Source organism: Macaca thibetana, chromosome 5 (assembly GCF_024542745.1).
Source record: "Macaca thibetana thibetana isolate TM-01 chromosome 5, ASM2454274v1, whole genome shotgun sequence".
NCBI classification, from domain to species: Eukaryota; Metazoa; Chordata; class Mammalia; order Primates; family Cercopithecidae; genus Macaca; species Macaca thibetana.
This window is the reverse complement of record NC_065582.1, coordinates 9876498-9898562: the sequence shown is the minus strand read 5'-3', so window position 1 is coordinate 9898562 and position 22065 is coordinate 9876498. Positions and strand designations below refer to the sequence as shown.

Here is a 22065-nt window from a genome sequence, read left to right as displayed (position 1 = left end):
TCAAGTGATCCACCTGCCTCAGCCTCCCAGAATGCTGGGATTACAGGTGTGAGCCACTGTGCCCAGTCTGAAAGGTATGAATTTCTTATAGAAAAGACCTGGTCTAAAATGTCTAGAACCTTACTGTTTTGATGTGTGGATTTTCCAAAACAAAATGTGTATCATTAAGTACTATGCAGGGTTGCTTATTGTAGTAAACTTTTGAAAAAAAATCACAAACAATTTGAGGTACCTTGGTTTCTTTGTGTCCTGGAAATAATTCAGTTCCTCAATCCCTGGGGGTGAGACAAAGAAAATTTGAAAAATAAATGTCTCCTTCACACTATTACATTCATCCCAGATCAATGACATTTCATCTACTATTTTGAATATCAAAGAGAAATAAAAGCGACGCAATTTCCATTCAACAAGTAAATGAAAGAACTATTAAAATCTATCAGTTATTCATGCCGACACAATCAATGAAGAATAATATTTTGGGAGCCCATTTTGAAAACTTCATGGATCATTGATTTGATTTTTAAATAGAAATGTTACTTTACTAATGGAAACATCATTTGAAAGAAAAATCTCAAATTGTTGTGTGTGTTGGAAACCATTACAGGCTTGACATAAAATCTGGTTTTGGTTATTTGATAAAGTAGGAAGCTTCAACTCTGAATCATGATTTTTACATGAGCTACATTTACATTAGAGTTCCTGATAAAAAAAATTCTTAAAGACATTTTTTTTGCTGTCCTAAAATTTGTCAATGTGCTTAATATTAGGATCATTTTAAGGGTTTGCTAAGAATTAAAGCTGTGATCAATTATATAAGCCTTTCAAGAAAACATCCCGGATCACCTGCTTCACATTTGAAAATAAAATTGCTTTTTCAGAAAAAAGCAAAAACAAAACCACAAAAAAATTGCAGTATAGTTCTCAGGCTATTAAAAAGAGAATAAATTTTACCTACATGGCGCAAGATTTATTTGTTTAAATAAGAAGGTAAATCATCTTTATTTAAAGCCATTTGGGTTATCATTTTATTGAAGACAAATATACACTCCTCTGACCAAACTGCCATTGTGCAAGACGAGATGAGATAAAGATGTCAGTTCAAACTCCCGAGTGTGAGCAACATTAACCATCAGGTAGGCCAGGATTAAAATCCGTAAATGCTTATCCATTTATCTACAGACAGACTCTGAAGACACCTTGAAATTCTGTAAATAATTCTGTACATAAATTCTTAAACGACTTTAAATGCGAAATGTAAATTCACAATTCTTGTGGACACAGATAAGAACAATAAGCGGAACTTGCTGAGTATGATTCCTTGAACTAGTGAGAAAAAAAATAATGATGTTTGGTTTCCAACCTGGATACCTAATGACCTTTTATATGAGACTAAGGTCTTTTAGCAATGTGACCGATGTGAACCCCAGTTTTGTTTTTTGTTTTTCTTTTCTTTTTTTTTAGTAACACGGGTTTTATAGTCAGCGTTTTCTAAATTGTACATATTAAAATGAAAAATCAAAACCGATCAAATAATATTGTTAAAAGAGACTAATGATGGTACAGCACTATTAAAGAGCATGCTTCCAGTTTTATTTAAAAACACCAACTTTAACTGTGTAAATATACATCCTCCATGCTTTTCAGTGTTTAGTGTCAAATTTGTCATGATGTATCAAAACATTAACAATGGTTACCTTTGGGGACTGAGATTGTGTACAAAAATCAGTTATGTAGCTCTCTTACTTTTGTAGTAAAACATGTAACGTGTATGATTACCAGAAAAGGAATACATGTTATCAAGATAAAGTTTTCAGCTTCCTTTCAAGATAACAAAGCAATCTACTTTTGTGCAGAGATAAAATTTGTAGGATTTATTTAGTGCTTTTTTGCAAAATTTAGAATTTTCTTCTTTTTCTGAAAGAAATAAATAACTACATGAAAATGCAAAAAGAAAAAGATATAAAAATACTAATATTATGAATTTTGATCATGTGAAGAAATAGCTCTCTAATTATGTAGGTCTAGATTTATTTCATTTTCATTCTATGTAAATTGAAATAGCAAATGAAAAGGGAAATTTTATGTAAATTATAACTGCAAACGTGTAGAAGCCCCAACATGGAAGTACATATCTTGGAAAGAAAATGTGTGAACGTACACACACACACACACACATGCACAGGCACAAGCCTTTATATAACATTCTCAAAGAGAATCAAGACCCTATTTAATTAGGAAATACTGAGGAAATACAGAATACCAAATGGGGCGTGTATATATATATATATATATATATGCACGCATTTTCAGATTTTTCAACTCTACTATTTCTAATCAGGATATCTGATAGATCCTTTTTCATTTTCTATTCATTGTCACCATTTTCTTTTCTTATTCCAATACGAAAGTATCCTAGCTATCAGGATGCAAAATAGACACTAGTTGAGATTTTTATCATGACGATGTGACTGTTGTGTCATAAGACAAAATAAATATTGGTAGCAAATTAGAGTGAAAACGTTATTGTCTGAAGAGCTATCTCTGAAGTGTTTCCTATGAATTGGCTCACAAGACACCCGCAACAAGATAGAGAGTGGGAGCAGCAATAGCAGTAGTTTATTATTTTCATCAGTATTTTGTATTAAATATGTACATGTCTTGTCTAACAATGGTTTTCTTTGCATGGCTCTAAAGATTCTAACAATACAACATATCATTATATTGACTATTATAATCTGTGATCAGTAATTTAAAAAGTTGAATAAAAACCAATTATGATATTAAAAAAAAAACACTATAGAAGACCAAACAGCATGTAATCAATATGTAATCACTACAGGAAAGGTAAGACAAAACCAGCTCCACTAATTCGACCAGAGTTAGCGGCAGTAGGAAGTCGAATTAGTGTCTGGAGTAGGAAGTATCCTTCGCTTATGCTTTTCCTCAAAGTGAGCCGCAATACAGCGACTCCATTTACTTAACAGTAGTAATCAGATGTTTGAAACAGGCAATAGTCCAGGTTTAAGTTTAACAAATATGTCTTTTGTAGATGAAATATTTAAAACAGAAAAAAAGCACAGGTCAGTAGCCTAGAATTTACATCTCAGTTTGAGCACTAAAATCTGGTGTAGCACTGGGCAATCACTGATACCTGCACCCAGCATTCTCACTGTTTATGGAAGATGAAACAAAAAAGTCTCAAAATATTGTTTGAAATCTAAAATTGTATGACCCTTTTAAGGCGCTAACATATCCCTATGTTACTTTTTTCTTTCTAACGTGGAATACAAACATCTTTAAAAGTGTAATTCTCATTCAATGAAGATGTATTTTAATGTAATTATTATAATAAAAAATATATCACAGTTTAAAATGACTAGAAGAGATGACATTAGCTTTTGTTTTTACTATCACTTGTATTTATAGAGAAGTAAAGATTTTAAAATAACAATAAAACCTGGAATTCATTTACATAAAAGCTTCCTCAATAAAGAAATATGACCACAACTGTTTCTAATTCACTAAAGATACAGCATCCAAAATTTCTGTGTGTTTTGCAGTACAATTAGATTCATTCAGATAAAAAGAAAAATTTAGAGTTTTTTTAAATAGTTAAATTTTACGAAATGATTTTAGATATTACATCAGTCTTTTAGCTTATATGTTAATACTTCGTAATTAAGGGATTCAGCTGGATATTTCTTTTGAACAAGTTTGCATCTCTCCAAATAAGCTATTGAGTAAGAATTCATTTGCAAAATTGTGTAGTCCAGACTTTGATCAGCCCTTTCACACTATACTGGAAGATCACCTTAGAATTACAATCCTGAATGGGAATGCCTAGCTTGACATTAGCTTTTTTTCAGTGAAACAGATTCCAGCACAAAAGAAAACAGCAGGTTAAAAAGACATAAGCAACACAGCTATGAGGGAAGTTTTATGCTTAAAGGTAAAGAGGAGTGGTTTGAATTTCTAAAAGATAAAAGAATAAGCCACTTAGATCTTTCAAAGTACTGAAATAGTCATTTTTTACGTAAAAGCAAGACTCACAACTTCAGAGAGTTCAGAGAACTTCTTCCCGGAGCTACTGATCCAGCCACACCAGGGATTGTCAGCTATTGCAGGGCACTCTGTCAGCTGTCAGGAAATAAATCTCTCTATCAGACGGAAGCAGTCTGAGTTGGAGCAAGTCCTCCACAGCATGTCACCCCGGGAGCACTCAACATGCTTGGCGAACAAGGACTCCCTGTTGTACTCTGATTTATGTATATCTGTAAAGTTACTCGTGATAGGGTAAAAGGAGGAGACTGATCAAGAGTCTATCACACTCGAAATGCTTTCATACTGTTGCCACCCCACTCAACCTGTCGTCCATGGAAGCAAGGAAACAAAAGCACTGCAGACCATTGTCAGCAGCCCTTTCCTTTCCTCGGTGACCCTTTCACAGATGGTTGCCAGAACCACCAGTCACTTCTTGTGCTAGTAGAGAACAGCAAGTAGTTATATTTGTGTTTTTAAGGTTGTCCTGTTAATGGATTGTCCTTTCACACATGCTGTGTACCTTATTTTCTGAGAATTTACTAAATGCTGACCATGGTACATACTTGCTGACAAATTTCACACATGCCTAAGCATGCAACTAAATTTCCCCCCACATGATCATTTCCATGGTTCATTTCCTCATATCTCAGGAGTGATCATATTTTATCTTCATTTTATTATGCTTTCAATCCAGTGAAGTCCAAATTATACTGTATTTGTGCTGGTATTAATGGGCAAAAATGTGGATATTATTGTTTAGTTGGTGTTGAAATTTTGACTGTCATGTGATTTACTGAATGATAAGGATTTGAAGAAAATGAAAAGCAGGGAATACTGAGTTTTATAACATGATACTTGCAAGTACATTTAAGATACACATCAGGGCTTTATTTTGCAAGAAGATGTATAAAAAACATCACAGAAAGGCAATAACTTTAGACTTTAAATTGCAGAATTCAAAGGTATATATGTATACATTTTGAAGAGTTTTGTTGTTGCTGTTAATAGACAATGTATTGAAGTGTGTGGCCCAGTTACAGAAGAACATTATTTGATCATGGCTTTAAACAAAGCAAGAGTGTTTGTAGGATTTCAGAAGTACTGAAAAAGATAACGACAGCTGACAATGTTGAAGAAGACTTGTTTTACCTAAGAGAATTATGTAGACCTGGTGTAATTGTGAAGAATTTTATGGCTGATTTTTTTGTTTGCACCCAGAGTTAACAAATATAATATTTTTAAGCTTATTTTCTAAACAAGTGCTTCATATTGCAGTTATGTGTATAGATAGATTAGATGGATAGATAGATAGATAGATAGATAGATAGATAGACAGACAGACAGACAGACAGACAGATAGATAGATAGATAGATAGATAGATAGATAGATAGATAGATAGATAGATAGATAGATAGATGGATGGATACATAGGTACATAGATAGATACAAAGATAGATACATAGATAGATGATATATAGATAGATTTTCCTTAACCTTCTCATGTGAGTATATGCTTAGAGAACAGAACTGTGCATTGTATACTATTGTAAGTAACTAATCACTTACAATATTACTTGAATTGGGTATCTCTTCAATAAACATTGATTGTAAAAATAATCCTAGTAATCCATAGGATTTACCCCATTATTTGTTTTAAATTTTATGCACATATAATTTATTTTGATCTTTGTATTAATATGCCTAGTTTCTCCCTGCCACCACTGCCTTGCTTAGGTTTTATTTATCTTTTATGTTATAGTACTTTTTCTAGTAGCAATCCCAATATTCTTTACTGAAGGGAGAATTTCTTTCTAACTTCACTATGACTTCCATTTTACCCTGCTCAAGTAGAGAGATTCAAATTATATCATTTATTTCCACTGTACAGCCTTTGGATAGATTGTGTGAGCTCCACTGAAAATTATGACACACGGATACTTAAAAATTTTTTAAACATAGTTTTAAATAGTTCCTTGTTTAAAAACTATTTCCCCTTAAATCTTCCAGAAAATGCTAAACTTATGGAAAGAGGAAAACATAATTTAGTCTATTGGATGCAGAGACTGGAAATCTTGTTTTTATTTCCATTTCTGACATAATTCGACTTCTACCGTAAAAATGTATGATAAAATATATTCACAAATAAAGTCACCATTGAATCCCATCCATGGAAGAAAGGGAAGTAGAAATGTTTCCTGAATTCGAAAGAGGTTGTGATTGTGACCTTAAACAACAATTATTTGGAATGCAACAGTGATAAGAGGACCAAAGAGGTGCTAGTGAAGAGCAGAGTTTTGCAATATGCATGTCCACAGGAATTACAGGAAGCCAGAGCCGACCTTCGTTACACAGTAGCACCATGTCACTGTGGACCTGATGGTAGGAATTGCTTTGCAACAAAAATTAAAAAGTAATAGATATGCTTGTTGGGTGGACATCTTCCAAATGCTATACTAAAACTCTGTTATTAATTTTATGCATATTTTAAATTAGTGCTGATTTTTCTTTATTTTTTTATTTTTTACTTTTAGTGTTCATTTTTAAAATTTATAAATGCCTGATATCATGCCAAAAAACTGGCTCATTGAGCAGACTTCCTGTCCACATGCTTCCCATGCTCATTCAGAGGTAAAGAAACAAGCAGCATAGGATAAAAACAAAAACTACTTTGGATATAGTAAGTTTAAAAATAAATTGTGATCCAACACACCTGGTCCATTAAAATTATCAGTTAGGCATGTTAATGTATTTTAAATAAGCTATGAGGATAAATAGCAAAAACATTCTCTAAATGAGCAACGATTTTGGTAATGAATATTTTATTAATAAAATTATAGCTATTTCAGTGAAGTTCTGGATAGTTTACTTTTTAAAAAGTGGTAGGTTGTATCATGTATTAACTCAGCTATGTATATTTTCTTGCATATTTTTCAATCACTCTTAAGACTTTCATTCCTTTGGTTATTCTTTTAAATTAATTCTACCACCTAACTGATACAGCGCTAATATAATATTTTTCTTTGTGTAACTGGTTTGATGAGTGTGATGTATTTGCTAGTATAATTCAGATTTGAGATGTAAATAAGCTAATATGTGTGCTTTAACACCAGATCCAATTTGAAAGTAAAGCTGGAAATGTTACTAGCTTTTAGTGTAAGCAATTAAAAACAAGTAATATATATAATCCTGGAATCCGTTTAAGTTTCCGATATCTAAAGCAGTTTTGTTATGCAAAGTTTGTTGATTCATTATGTGGATACTTTGCGTTAAGATAACATTTGCTTTGGGAGGTAATTGTTTTGATAATCTTCCACTAACTACAGTTGATAAGAGATATGTCTTAAAAAAATAACAATTCCTGGTGAAATAACCCATATTATAAATGTTTGAATGATCCTTAATATAGACACATTCAAGAAAATAAAATGATCAGTGGTAGTAGAGTTAATATACTGTTATGCTATTGCTAGCATAAGTCATTTGGAGATCCTTAGCTTTTACTCTATTTTCTCAGTTCTAAGGCGTCAATATGTGTAAAAGATACCATTGATTTAATATCAGCTTTCCTGGGAGAAAGACAGAAATGGCCAGCAAGTTTCTTTGGAATCCATTGTAGTATGCATACTAATTTAAGGCATGTTAAAATGAAAAGAAATATTGGTCTTAGATTTAAAAAATTGTAGTTATGTGTGTATTCAGAACCCATGATGTTCCAAATGAAACCCACCATACTGAAGCTGGAAACTTTTCATCCAGAATGAATGCTGCTTACCTAAAGCTATTATAGTTTTGCTGAGGTTGTTATAAATAGATAGGTAATAATGAAGGTACAGTTTGATAGCAAGTAATTGTATGATCACTTTACCCTCTGTAGTCAAGACTGGAAACAACATGAAATATATTCTAAAATATTTCACTATATAGTAACATCCTGTTTATAAGTATGAAGAATGTGGGATGTAGGAAGTTTGCATATTACTTTGAAGAAATAAAAATCATGAAAATAAAGAAATCATTATAAAATGAATTATTACTACCAGATTTTTTTCTCCCTAGGGAAAGGTTGTCATGAACAGAGTTTTAGGTAGAGAATGGACTCTGATTTTGTGAAACAGATTCCGTTTAGAATTATATTATTGAAACTTGAATTAGCATAGAGTGAACCAGTAAGAGAAAAATGGCATTATTAATAAAATAAATCAATCATAGATTTATTAGGATATGAAGACTTTTAGGAATAATAGAAAAAAAGAGCTATGTTTTAAGGAAAAGGCCTAGATTGCCCATATTACTTTTGTCTTGTTTTTATTATTTATGATATATAAAATATTTAAATATTTGTTAGAAATTCCAAGGTTTACACATGCTATGCACATAATAATTTCCAGAAACACAGAACCGTGTTTACTTTAAGTGAACACTTAAATTGAAATATATACATTAATTCAGTACTTGTATTGTAAAATATATATGTACACACACACACACACACGTATATTCTGTCAGTAGAAAGAAAATTGCCACTCTTGCTTTGATCTTACCGACAGATGCAACACTAGCAGAATGGAATGAATTTAAATAGTCTTAATTAAGCCTTTCTTGTAGGTTTGATTAGGTATGTACCAGCTTAAAATACATCTGGCCTGTAAAAAAGACATAATGAGTATTTGATGTAACAATTTGATCTTGTTGTTGTGGTTTTCAAATTCTTTTGTGTGCATCTGTACACATCTGTAGTTTGTGTAAAGATAATAGCTATTACTTTCAATTGTTTCTTCGGGTTATACTTCATGGTGATACTTTGGGCCTCTCTGTCACTGTGTGTGTGTCCAGGGATGGGGTGTTACAAACAATAGCTTTGTTTTGTCAACAAGTTCACAGAAATACAAACCCAATGCCAACATGTTTTGGGAATCCAGTTCTAAATATAATTTTCAAAATTTTTGTCGTTATACAAATAGCAATCAAATATTATAGGAAATAATAAAAATGACAAAAAAAATTCCCACATTCTCATCTCTTAGTGACTTAACTTTCTTATTTTCATTTTCCTTTTATTCCTTGTTTTATTTGTATGTATTTTAATGTGTTTTTAATTATAATGTGAATATAATTTTTATTCAACTTAATATTTAATAAATTAGAGTTTGTACATGATTATTTTTATAACAGTTACATATTGTTGAGATGATTTTAAATAATTTTCTACCACTACACCAAACCTCATAGTTTAACTGTTTACATTTATGTGTAACTACAACATTTTGCATTCATGAATGAAAAATAAAATGATGAAATATATAGCAGTTATCAAAAGAAACAAACAAAAATACATAAGATATCCACATTTTAAAAAATGGAGCATTATATTATATAATATTCAGACATAGAGAGGTGCCATTATAAGACATAGCAGAATTAAGAAGGGTAAAATAAGAATTACCTTGATAGAACTTTACATTAGTTTAATTGTACTATACCCAATATATTCACATGTATTCTGTATATGTGTTAATGCTTCATAGCTTCGTAGAAACGGAAAATGTAAGTTGAGAAACATACTAAATGGTTCCACTGTATGTACTATGTTCTCTGTATATAGCATTTATTCTCACTTTTAATTCTTGCTGCCTGTTTTGAACCTGTTCATGACAGTAATGGTGTAATATTTGTGTTACTTGAGTTTATATGGACAAAGCAAGGCTTTTTATTTTTTATGTTATAGGATTTGTGTTAATTATATTAAATGAAACTTCTCTGTCTTATAGTTAACAACACTTACTATGAAAATCTTATATTGATATAATCAAATGTATTTATTTGAAATTCTTTAATGATTTATAATTTGCCTCTGCCATGCATTTTCTATAACAAAATACCATAGCCTGAGTAGATTCTAAACAATAGAAATTCATTTCTCCTAGTTCTGGAGGCTGAGAAGTCCAAGATAAAAGTACCAGTTGATTCAGTTCCTGGTGAGGGCATGTTTCCTGATTCTTAAATGGCGTCTTCTGGCTGTGTGTTCACATGATGGAAGGAACAAAGCCTCTGGGGCCTGTTTTATAAGGGCACTAATCCCAGTCATGAGGCCTGCACCTTCACATTGTAATCACCCCCCAAAGGCCCCACCTCCTCATCCTATCACACTGGTGATTAGGCTTCAACATAAGAAGTTTTGGGGATAAACCTTTATTTAACATAAACTTTTATTTAACATAAACTTTTATTCCTGCAATTTCTGGAATGCTTCATATGTATGTATAAATTTATGTTTACACACAGATACATGGTTATGGAAAAGATCTAAATATCCAGAGAAGAAATGCTTTGCTTTAAATGAGTGCTTCTCCAGACATAAGGTCTATGTTACACTTTGATAAACATAAGCAATTATGCATGCCACACTGTATGGAATGTTGCTCTGTGGTGAAAAAGCCTGGTTGAAAAATCAAGGTATCTTTGCTTGTCCCTCCCAACAGCTAAATATTTTGTTGAGCTTCATTTTCTATATTTATATAATGAAATAATTTTTACCCATCCCAAATATAAGATGCATATTTGTTATTTTTACCTCCCTGAGTATTCTAGTACCCCTAGTTATTTAGGTGACTATATTTGTAAAGTTGGCACATTACATACTTAACCCTGGTATCATCATCAACAAGAATAAATGAGTTTGGTAAAAGTAAGGCAATAAATTAGTTCAATGGAATGAAAAGACAAAATCAATAAAGGTAAGATTAAAAATCAATGAGGCGACAAAGTCTGGGCACCGTGGCTCACATCTGTGGTACTAGTGCTTTTGGAGGCTGAGTGAGAGAATCACTTGAGCCCAGGAGGTCAAGGCTGCACTGAACCATGATTGCACCACAACACTCCAGCCTGTGTGACAGAGCGAGACCCTGTCTCAAAAGAAAAAAAAAAAAAAAGGAGAGATAAAAACTTGATTAATCACCAAGTAACATGACTTTTTTAAGCAAGGGAGAAAACTTCATCTATGAGCAATATATATGGAATACCCTTCTGAATGGAGATTACATTTTCAAAACTATGGAAAAACATTGAACACTTCCTTATTACTGGATCTTAAATCTGCATCATGTTGTTAAACTTTGCAATTTACTCAAAAAAGAAGTAATAGGCCTCTGGAGATCAGTAACTTCAAACTTACTTCCAAAAGTTATTCTAAAAATGATATTAGAAACTCTAAGGAGCATGTGTAATTTCCAGAAGCTTCTCTCAACTCAGAAAGTGATTATATTACTCTCAGTATCCACATACCACTAAGAACTACTGGTCTGGAAATGTAAACATTTAGGAATAGAAAGGAAAAATCTTATGGGAAAAGAGAGGCAAATTAGTAACAAGAAAGAAAAATAGCCCAGAAAGCTAAGAAACTGGCTCTAGTTAATATTCAATATATCTTTAAAATCAGTTGTCTATTCACTGGGGGGAATGGTATGGGAAATGAAGTGCACAATGTGGAATCTCCAAATAGCAACCTAATTCCAGAGAACTTGAGTGTTAAGTTCATGCTATGTTTATATTATTCATAAACCAGAGTGCAAACATATGCAAAGAAAAAAATGTAGGTAAATATCCAGTAAAAAACAGTGCTTATAGCAAAATTCAGAAATTATGAGCTTAAAATTAAAACAATGGACTTGACTAATTAAAACGGAAACTTCTGAATGGCAAAGTAGTACATTTCCCAAATATATTTGAAAGACAATGAAATTACATGTGTAGACATGATATTTACGTAAATGTGTATATATAGATATATGTATATATCTCTGCATATGTGTAATAGCAAGAAAACATGTTAATAGACCTAAATATACAAACAGCTTATGCAATGCAATGAAAAATACTCAACAGCTCATTAGAAAAATGAGTAGAGGAATAGGGTATTGAGTAATAAATTTTAAAAAAAGGACCGTATCAGCTAAAATATTCAATCTTAAGAACGTTAAATTTAAAAAATCATCATTAGTAATGATTGAAAAGATAAAGTTGTGTTTACTATCTAAAATGGTTTAATTGTATAATACTTGATCCAAATCAAAAATATCCATATCATTTGTCAAATCAATTCTAGTATTTGGATTTGAAATTAGTGCAATATTGGATCAGTGTTCAAAGACCCATACACCAGGATGTTCATTGCAGTTCTGTTTTTAATATTCATAAATCAGATAAAAACTTACCTACTATTACTATTTGATGGAATATACATGCAAAAACAATCATAATATTATTCAAATGAATTATATTCAAAATTTATTAACTTGGAATTATGGCCTTGCTATATTTAGTAGTATAAAAAGGCACATTATGAAATAGAGTGGCTGGATTTTTAAACGAAGAATAGTAGTATGATTATCTATGATAGAGAATATATCTGGAAATTAATCAACGTATAAATTAGGAAAAGACAGGAGGGAATTCCTTTATTCCAATTATAAATCAAGGTGGTACATGTGAGGGAGAAAGATCACATTTCTATAGTGTGATGAAGTCCCGGAGCTAGAAGAATATTTGACCAAAGACTAAAAGAAAGTGAGAGACAAAGGCATGATGATGGGTGTAGGAAAGACTGTAGAAAGCAGGAAGCAGGTGTGAAGGCCCTGAGGCAGAAACATGGCTGCTGTGGTTCAAGTACACTAAGAAACAGAGTTCATGAGAGGGAGAGGCTAGAGCAGATAAAATGACATCTGCAAAGCTATAGGAAGGGGATTGGAAGCCATTAGATGAATTTTGCAGGAGCTTATCTTGCTCCAACCTAATCTTAAGGGTCACTGTGTCTTAAGAATGGACTTAGAGGCAAGAATGGAAGCAGACCCTACTGTCTTTAAAAAACTATTTCAGTGATCCAGGCCCAAGAAAATGGTGGCTTATGCCTGGGTGATAGTTTGGGGAGTGATTAGAAGTGAGAAGGTTCTGGAAATATATCTATATCTATGTCTAAATTTCATATGTATTTTATATACTATAAATAATATGATACAAAAACATATAGATTTCATTTCATACACATTTAGTTTTCATACACTTACACATATAGTCTTCATTTCATACACATTTTTCTTTACTGTGCTTTTTTTCATTTACAAAACATCCCAGAGATTGCTCCATCGTAATATATGGAGATATACCTCATTCCATTTTGTAGCCTCAAAATTCTTCATTCTGTGGAGGTACTAGATTATTAACCAGTCCCCTGTTGATGGACGTTTAGGTTCTTTCCACTCTACCATTACCAATAGTGCTGCAATGAATAGCCTTGTGCTTGTATTTTTTCCTATTTTTGCTATCATGTCTTTGGAATAGATTTCCTAGAAGTGGAATTACTTCCAGATTTTGATTTCTGTCTATAGTCTCACTTTTTCTATTCCTTCCCAACTTACTTTTTTATCGTCTTCTTTTGAGAAACACTGGACATTATTTTGTTGTTGTTTGTTTGTTTGTTTGTTTGTTTGAGACAGGGCTGGAGTACAGTGGTGTGATCTCGGCTCTCTGCAACCTCTGCCTCCCAGGCTCAAGCAATTCTCCCACCTCAGCCTCTGGAGTAGCCGAGACCACAGACACTCACTGCCATGCCCAGCTAATTTTTGCATTTTTGTAGGGACAGGGTTTTGCCATGTTGCCCAGGCTACTCTTGAACTACTGAGCTCAGGCGATCTGCCCTCATGAGCCTCCCAAAGTTCTGGGATTAGAGGTGTGAGCCACTGCACCCAGACTAAAAAATCACTGTATATTCTTGATAGAAATATTTTGAATGTGGAGTCCATATGGATTGCTGACTATTTAGATATAGAAGATAAAAGACAAGAGTAAACAAGATTTTGGCCTGAATGGCCATATATTTTAATGTAATTCAACTCTAATTCTTTTAAATTTACATTTAGGTAACCACACGTGGTGAGTTTTATCTGCATTGGACAATGCAGATATAAGCATGAGACTAAAAAGGGGACAGAGTAAGTTGAAGACTGAGCAGGCCTTAGATCTGGAAATGAGGAAGAACCAGCCAAGGAGCCTGACAAGCCAGGTGGGAAAGTGGTGGCAAGTAAATAAACCATTTCCGGATAGATTCAGAAGCCACTAATTCAATGGGTCCGATGCTACCAGTATTTGCATCCAATGAGGACTCAGAATGGACAACTGGTTGAACAGTACAGAAAAGACTTTGACCTTGCCAAGTGTTTTACGACTCTTGTGTAGGGGTGCAAGGACCAGTTTGACTTGGTTTAAGAAAAAACAGCCTTTTGTTTTGTGTGTGTGTTTTCTTTTGTGTGTGTTCTTTTGTGTGTTTTGTGTGTGTGTTTCTCTTCCTCAATGAGATGGCAAAATCTCTAAATGTATATCTTCTGCCTTTTATATCTTTGTATAAAAAGTTGCCTGACAAAGTTCTTTTTTTGTATTTTAAAGGGTTAGAAATATAAATGTTCTAATCATAAATGTCATTTTATTTTTTGTTACTTTCCTATCATTTCAGAAACACGAATCAGTCAAAACAAATTGTTCACAACATAAAATAGTTACATTATAAAATGGAAGAAAATTAATATTTCTAGTAATTGATTAGGAAGATTTGCAACAGTGATCCATACCTTTAAAAAAGAACTAGTGAAATTCAGAATATAATAATGATGTTATCTGTGCAATTTAAAATAATGATTAGCCAGTAATGTTTAGGTAACTTTTAAAAACAATTACTATTCTAACTAAAGGAATTGTTTTCTTTGAGGATAATTCACCTCCCACAAGTTCCACATTTTGACAGCTTTATCATTATGGACCAATGTGCATTTGGCCTTTCCCCCGCCATTCTTCATCCTGTAAGTGCTGTGCCCTTCCAAGCTGATACTTAGAAGACAAATTCTTTGTCCTTGTTTGGATTATTGAACAGTAAATGTCAAGTTTTTTTTTTTTTTTTTTTTCATTTACAAAGGTTTTATCAATTGCTGACCTAAAAAAGATTAGATGTAATCTTACATATTAAAACTACCATTCAGCATGGAAGATCTTTAAAAAAGAAAAATTTACATGAATTACAATTAACTTTAAAGACTTTTAATGAGGAAATGACATACTTCTTGAGGTTATAATTTGTGCATTCTTTCAATTTCGTAGCCTATTAGCTTGATTTGACCCTGCAAATCACGGAGATATGTATTTTTTATGTTTCTCCTGAAGTTCATCAGCAAATCTCTACATCAACTCGCATACTGGGTTTTGTGAAAGCCAAGAGTTTCTTTAGTCATTGAAGGAGCTAGCATGGAATTATAAAGCAAATGTACAAACAAGAAACTATAGCAAAAAGCTAAAAAAAGAACTCTTCCTAATTAAAATTGTCATTGTCATTTAAGGTATATACTATATATATTTTTTATTGTGAACTACTGATGAGAAAGTAATGCATATAGGATGAAGTTGTAATTTAATTTATTTAAAATTCTTTCTACAACAGCCTCCCTACTTTCTTTTCATATCTGGTTTATTTTGAAAGAATAAATCTGTTAGCCTTCAAACATTTTCTGTCAAAAATATGAACTTATTTGATATGGGTTAGCAGGGTTGTGATTGGAGACTCAAGATTTCACTCATTTTAATGTAAATGACACAGGATTGGATTGAATCTTATTACTTAAATATTGTATTAACTTAAATGGCTCAATGTATAGACATGTTTACATCTTTTACATTTTGTTTTAAATCTTCCTCAATGTTGGAAAATCAGGTATATATGATTATTTATATTTGTGGAAACTTAAAAAATGCAGGATACATTTGAACTATATATTTCTGAAAGACACCTAAATATTTTCTTTTTATTTCCCATATATATTCTACAGTGACTTAGCTCTGAAATTCAGCATTTTAGCATGTTGACATTCGTATCCTTATTATTTAATTTAATGTGACTATGATACTTCAGAAGATTCAGTTCTTACCATGTTCAGCATTTTTTCTTGTCATTTAAAAAATCACATGTTTACATTATATAGTTTTAAAATTGAAGTTTTGCCAGTAATGTATTATATATTATGACATTAATTACTTGGTTAATGTAAAAGCTTTATTTTCTATCACAAATATTTTAGTCACAAAATGACATGATTTAATAAAAGGAACATGGGATCAACCTTGTCATGAAACAGGTTTGACTCCTTGCTAGCTAGGTGCATGACCCTGAGAAAATTAGTTAGCTTTTCCTGGCATCACTTTACTGATATGCAGTGTGAAGATCATAATCACAGTACTTATTTCATATACAAATGAAAAAAAGCCACATAAAATGTCAACCTGACACAGAGTCACCATTCAAAGATCCTATTTACTGTTATTTTGTTGTTATTGTTATCATAATCATGCAAATTCTTTTCTGTTTTAGCCAAGTATTTAAGCACTTCTGTTGTGGATTTAAGTGTGTGAGAGGGAGGTAAACACTTTTCAAGGGAGCAGTGACTTCTGATGAGGAGTGAATAGGATGCTAAGGGGAAATGGACAGGAGCCTCTGCATGTTGAATCTCAAACTGGAAGTCAGAATGCGGTGTTCCTTTCTGACCATTACTGTGTTTTGAATGGTGGCTTGGTTCCCAGACATACTTACCAAAATATTATGAAGCCAACACGTAGCTGTTTTAGTTGACTATTCTGAGATTTTTAAATACCATTGAAAACGTTACAGAGCTAATATACTATGCCTAAATATCAACAGCTTGCAAATATGTGCTGACCTCCTTCCTAGTTGTGGATTTCCTGGATTATGGTATGCAGATTTTGAATTTTGAAAATCTATGAAAAAATGTATTTCCCCTCAAATTACAGATTTCTTAATATAGTATGGATATTAACTTTAGAAAATTTAACACAGAAAAAATATCACTGGGTTCCACTAAGCTATAGCCATCTATATTACTTCATAAATAAAAAACACTAAAATTAAATAGCAAGCCAGGCTAAATATTGGCCAATCAAGTCAAGTCATTTAGAAATAATTTTTTGAATAAATCAAATAGGAAGAAAAGATTGGCAGTGTATGCCTACTGGCAAACAACAAACATTCCCTTCCATTAACCCTCTTAACAATTAGTTATGCAAAAGTGTCAGTAGAATAACAGCTGTGGAAAATATCAAAGGATCAAATATAGAAGTCATTAGAAAGGATATGATATATTTAAAAGGAAGGCAAAAGAGAACTTACATATAATATTGGACTTCGAAGAGAAAGAAAGTGAACAAAAAAGGAAAATTGAAGTTATAACTGAAGAAAATATGAAATTGAAACTGTGATCAATTTTTTACTTTGAAATTTTTATGTACAATTATTATCAATATATAATTATCTTTTGAAATTTTGAACAGCAAGAACTAACAATTATATGATCAAGAAGGAAATAAAAAGTCATGGGCCAGAGGCAAGGGTGATATTAAAAATCAGAATGGGCATACCAACCAATCAGAAAGGAAGTGGGTTATACGCCTTCAATGCTACTGCTGACTGACATTTAGTAATTGCACTGAGAGGTAGAGACTTTGTTTTGTAGAGGTTGGTTTTTATCAAGTTATTTATTCTTTCTGCATCCTCCTCTCACAGTGAGTGAGATTACAAAGGTTACATTGGGTAACTTCAGCTACTGTTATTCTCTGTGACAATCTTCAAGGCTCACATGAAACGAATCCACTAAATTCTGACTTTGGGAGGTGGGAGTAAGGGTGTGATAGCATTTTCACTCAAAAGTTTTGCTTTTGTTTTTTAATAAAGCAACCATATCTTAAAACTTTGTAGATATTACTAGAAGATATTAAACAGATTCTTATTGAAACAGTGTAATACGGATCAGCAACCATAAAGACCAACTCCACTGGAAGTATTTTCCATTAGCGCCATTGGTCTGAGTTCAAATAATAACTAAACTAGAGGCAAAAAGAAGGCACATTCCTTTCCCTTTGCAGATGGGAGGTCACCAAATTTAAAGATACCTTCAGATGTTTGTCTTCTCCATGGCCAGCTTATTGAAAAATTCATACTTTCTTTTAATAATTTTATTTAATGAATCTCTCACTATATTTAGATAAATGCTCTCTTTTTAAAACATAATATGGATATACATAGCTTCCTGGATATAGAAGGATAAATGGACTTTTCCATGGCTGCACGTAAACTAGAAATTAATTTATTCACTCATTCAAATATTCAGTGTTGGTTTATAAGAGTCACTTAACTAATGGAAATTATATATATATAAAAATATATATAAATATATATAATACATGTAAATATATATTATATAATATATATTTATGTTAAATATATATTATGTAAAATATATATAAATAGATATATATTTCCTATCATTCTTATTATCCTAAATATACTTACAAGAATAAATGTGATTAAGATCACCCTGAGTGTGTGGAGATTCATTTCCCAACTTATTTGGGGAGTAAAAGGGGTGATATTTCAACTACTTAATGCATATTTTAATATAATTTTTGTTGGCCTGATGGTTTTTTGCTACATATATACATTTAGTTTTTAAAATTCTAAATCATTTATTCACTCAGTATTTAAAAACTTATCGTGCTCTCTGAAATGCCAAGCATTTTCTTGTTTTACAAATTACATAGAACTGGACATAATTATTTGATAGTAAGATGCCTACAATTTTTATTTTTCAGACTTGAATGCAGTGATCATGTAAATTAGAGAAAGGAGATTAAAAATCACCTCTGGATATTCCTCTCACGTGATCTTTATTCTGGATGAAGCATTAGGACAGCTAATAGACGTGTGTCACTGTAAGTATTTTCTAATGAACTTAGAATGTTTATTTTTTTGTTGCTGGATAACATCAAATGTTGTACACTTTCACAGAATTTAAGAATAATAGATGTAGTATTGTAGCAGTAATGGGCAGAACACCAAAAACTAAAATACTACGTAGCAGGGATAGCAACACGGAAGGGGAAAATTATTCTGGTTATAGAATCCCTTATAACGAGTAAATATTTGATATAAACAAAAGTGAAGGACAAAATGATAATTATTTATGATGTCAAAGTGATCTTTGCTAGAATATTCTTGAGAATGTGACAGCTTTCTGATGAGGAAGTAAAATAATTGTAAAGCTTTGCTGAGAAGAATCATAATCTTGCTATGAGTAAGAAATGCGTTATGAGTTACGGGATTCAAAAAATAACAGAATGAGAAGCTTCTACAAGCCAGGCTATTTAAATTTTGGTGACGTTTTAGAATCTGTAGAAATTCCAAAAATTATAGCACCAACTTCAATTAATAGAATGTTCAATCTGTATCTAATGAAGTTATCAAGTACTCTTTACTCATGCATCTATAATTTTATCATACAAAACTATTGCATTCATAAACAGAAAAAAAAATCTTATAAACTGGCCTGAGGGCTTCATCCGATCATATACATGAAGAAATAGGCTTCCAATTTAACATCCCGCAGCACTCTAATGTAATTCTGGGCTAAGTGCTATTATCCTTGGTGAAGAGGTTGAATTTGATAGCCATTTCACTGTTAGACTAACGATGGCCTATTATATCTCTTAGGTTACAATATCTTTGATGCTGTGAATGACAAGGAAACATACAACCTCAGGGGGAAATTCAGACAGAGAAGGTATTTGATAGAAAAGCCTCCAGACAACTGGAGTTTCTTTAGATTTTGAAATCATATGTAGACATCTTAGCTGACAGTCAACTAGAACATACCAGTAAGGCATTCGTGTTGGTCATACCTGTGCTGTACAGATGGCTACATATGTTGTCTGTCACCACAATACACGTTCAAATATGAATATGTGTACAAAGGTTCAAATGTCAAATATGTCTTATATTTTGACTTCTTAACTTATTTATTATCTTACTAACTTGGACTTATTACCCAAAGAAATTACTTACATAATGAAAGCTCTTTTTTAAATATCATATTACCTTTTTCCCCCAAAACTGAACATATAATTTGGAAAAGTCTCTGAGAAGGAAACAATTAAAATTTTGTTTTGTATTTGTAAAACTAGAGTTATTTTATTTTCTAGAATGTAACAATAACTTCCACTTTACACTTCAGATTTTGAAATTTTTATTTGTAGTAACATTGTACCTACATCCAAAACAGGTGGTGGATCTAATTCATATTTTGACTGGACAAATAACATTTTCTGAAAAAGTTGTAAGATGTGCTTGCTTTACCTGAGTCATAATTTTTACTCTTTCATAGTCCCATAAAAATATGTATTCGCAATATGGCTGAATAACGAAATTGACTTAAAGTCAAGTTAGCAATCAAGACAAAAATCAAACCTACTGTGTTACTTGCCCTACATAAAAAGAAATTGAGAGATGATAATATTTAATATGTGTTTTTAAATATAATTTATCTAGGTTAGATTCATAGAGAAATTTCCTTGAAGGTAAACATTCCTATATCATAGAGATGATTTTAAATGAAGTGAAATTATTTTTAATTAATATCATTGGTAATTTACAACAGAAGGGAATTTTCATGTTACTTAAAACATAATTTTCTTCTAACATGGGTTAGGCCATTTATCAGAACCATGTTGTTAAATGCAGATTTGCAGAAATACTTTTCAATGAAATGTAAGACTACGTGATATTTGAAACCATCCAGTTTATTTAAGTTGCTTAAAACAGGGTTCACTTTATACAAGTTCCCTTTGATACAATCACTTAAGCGAACATTTTTTATCTGTGTACACATGTAAGTGTGTGTGTTTTTAAAAAATAACCATGATTAGAATGATAAGCATATAGAACTTTATTTATACCAAAAAAAAAAAAGCCCTGGTGTAAGAAATGCTTTTATGAAGCAAAATGTATCAAGCCCTCTAGTGGTGTTAATATATAAGATATTTCATTGTGGTGTTTGCTCCATCAAAACAAGCTTTTTTTTTTTTTCCCCCCTCCATTTGAGTGCAAGTATTTAACATTTTTTTTGACGTTACCTTTTTTAAATTCCGATTTGCTCTGCTTGGCAGATAATTTGTAGAATAATTTAGGTGGTTTTTCTAAAGAGAAAAATCTTAACCTTAGGATTAACCATTTTAAATGCCTAAACTTAGTGAATAAATGAATGGCTTATTAGAAGATAAATTATAATATTTAGATCAGTAACTGTTATTTTTGGGTTTAATGTTAAAAGACATTATAGTGTTCCATATGCATGATGATAACAATAGATTTTTAAAAAGAAAATTTACATAATTTACAAACTCAGAAAAAAATTTTCATTTAAATAAACAACACAATGAAGGATAAAAAATAGATAAGACTTCCTTTGTAATTCTTACTGAGATCTTTCATGCTATCTAAAGTCTAAAGGAGGTTAATGGTCTTATTCAGAACTAGGGTTATTTACAATGAGATTTTTTTTTTTTTTAATTTGGCTCTTATTATAGAAGGCACGCAATTAGTGAGGAGATTTAGTTGGCAGATCTGCAAAATGTGTTTCAGTTATTAAGGCATGAGTTTTAGCTTCATGCCAGCAGTATTTGTCTTTCTTAAAAAAAAAAATTAAAAGTACGAGCATTTGATGTATATAGCTAGGGGAAACTGACAAATATCAAGCAGTAGAAATGAAAAGGTAACAATGAAAAGTTTAACACACAAAGATGAGTCTCAGAGGCTATCTGTTCTCAAAGATGAATTTCTTGATTTCCTGTCCTTTATTTCAACGTCATTTGAGACTCTGAAATTAGGCTTATAGAGTAACCACTGAATACACTGTGGTAGAAAGTGCTATAGTAGGTTTTGGAAGACCCGAATCACTTCTCAGCTTCATCCAGTTTTCTTTGTTGTAAAATCGGAATAATCATGCACTACCTTACCTCATGTGCTCACGAGCACTTTTGACACTGATCACCATTCCTTTGTAAAAGTGTGCATTATCACTGCTTCTCATTGAGGAATACCTGCAGTTGGAGAACATGCAGTCTTCTCCCTAAAATGTACACCCTCATTC

At 31.9% G+C, this 22065-nt stretch overlaps 1 long non-coding RNA gene across 1 annotated transcript in view; it reads left to right on the top strand.

Annotated features, from left to right (window-relative positions):
• The window catches only part of LOC126954529 (uncharacterized), an 89811-nt gene extending 69396 nt beyond the window's left edge, over positions 1-20415 (top strand). The window contains exons 2-3 of the long non-coding RNA XR_007725631.1: positions 18734-18853; positions 19632-20415. This is a non-coding gene — a long non-coding RNA (uncharacterized LOC126954529). The remainder of the gene's footprint in view (positions 1-18733; positions 18854-19631) is intronic.
• The last annotated feature ends 1650 nt before the right edge of the window (positions 20416-22065 follow it).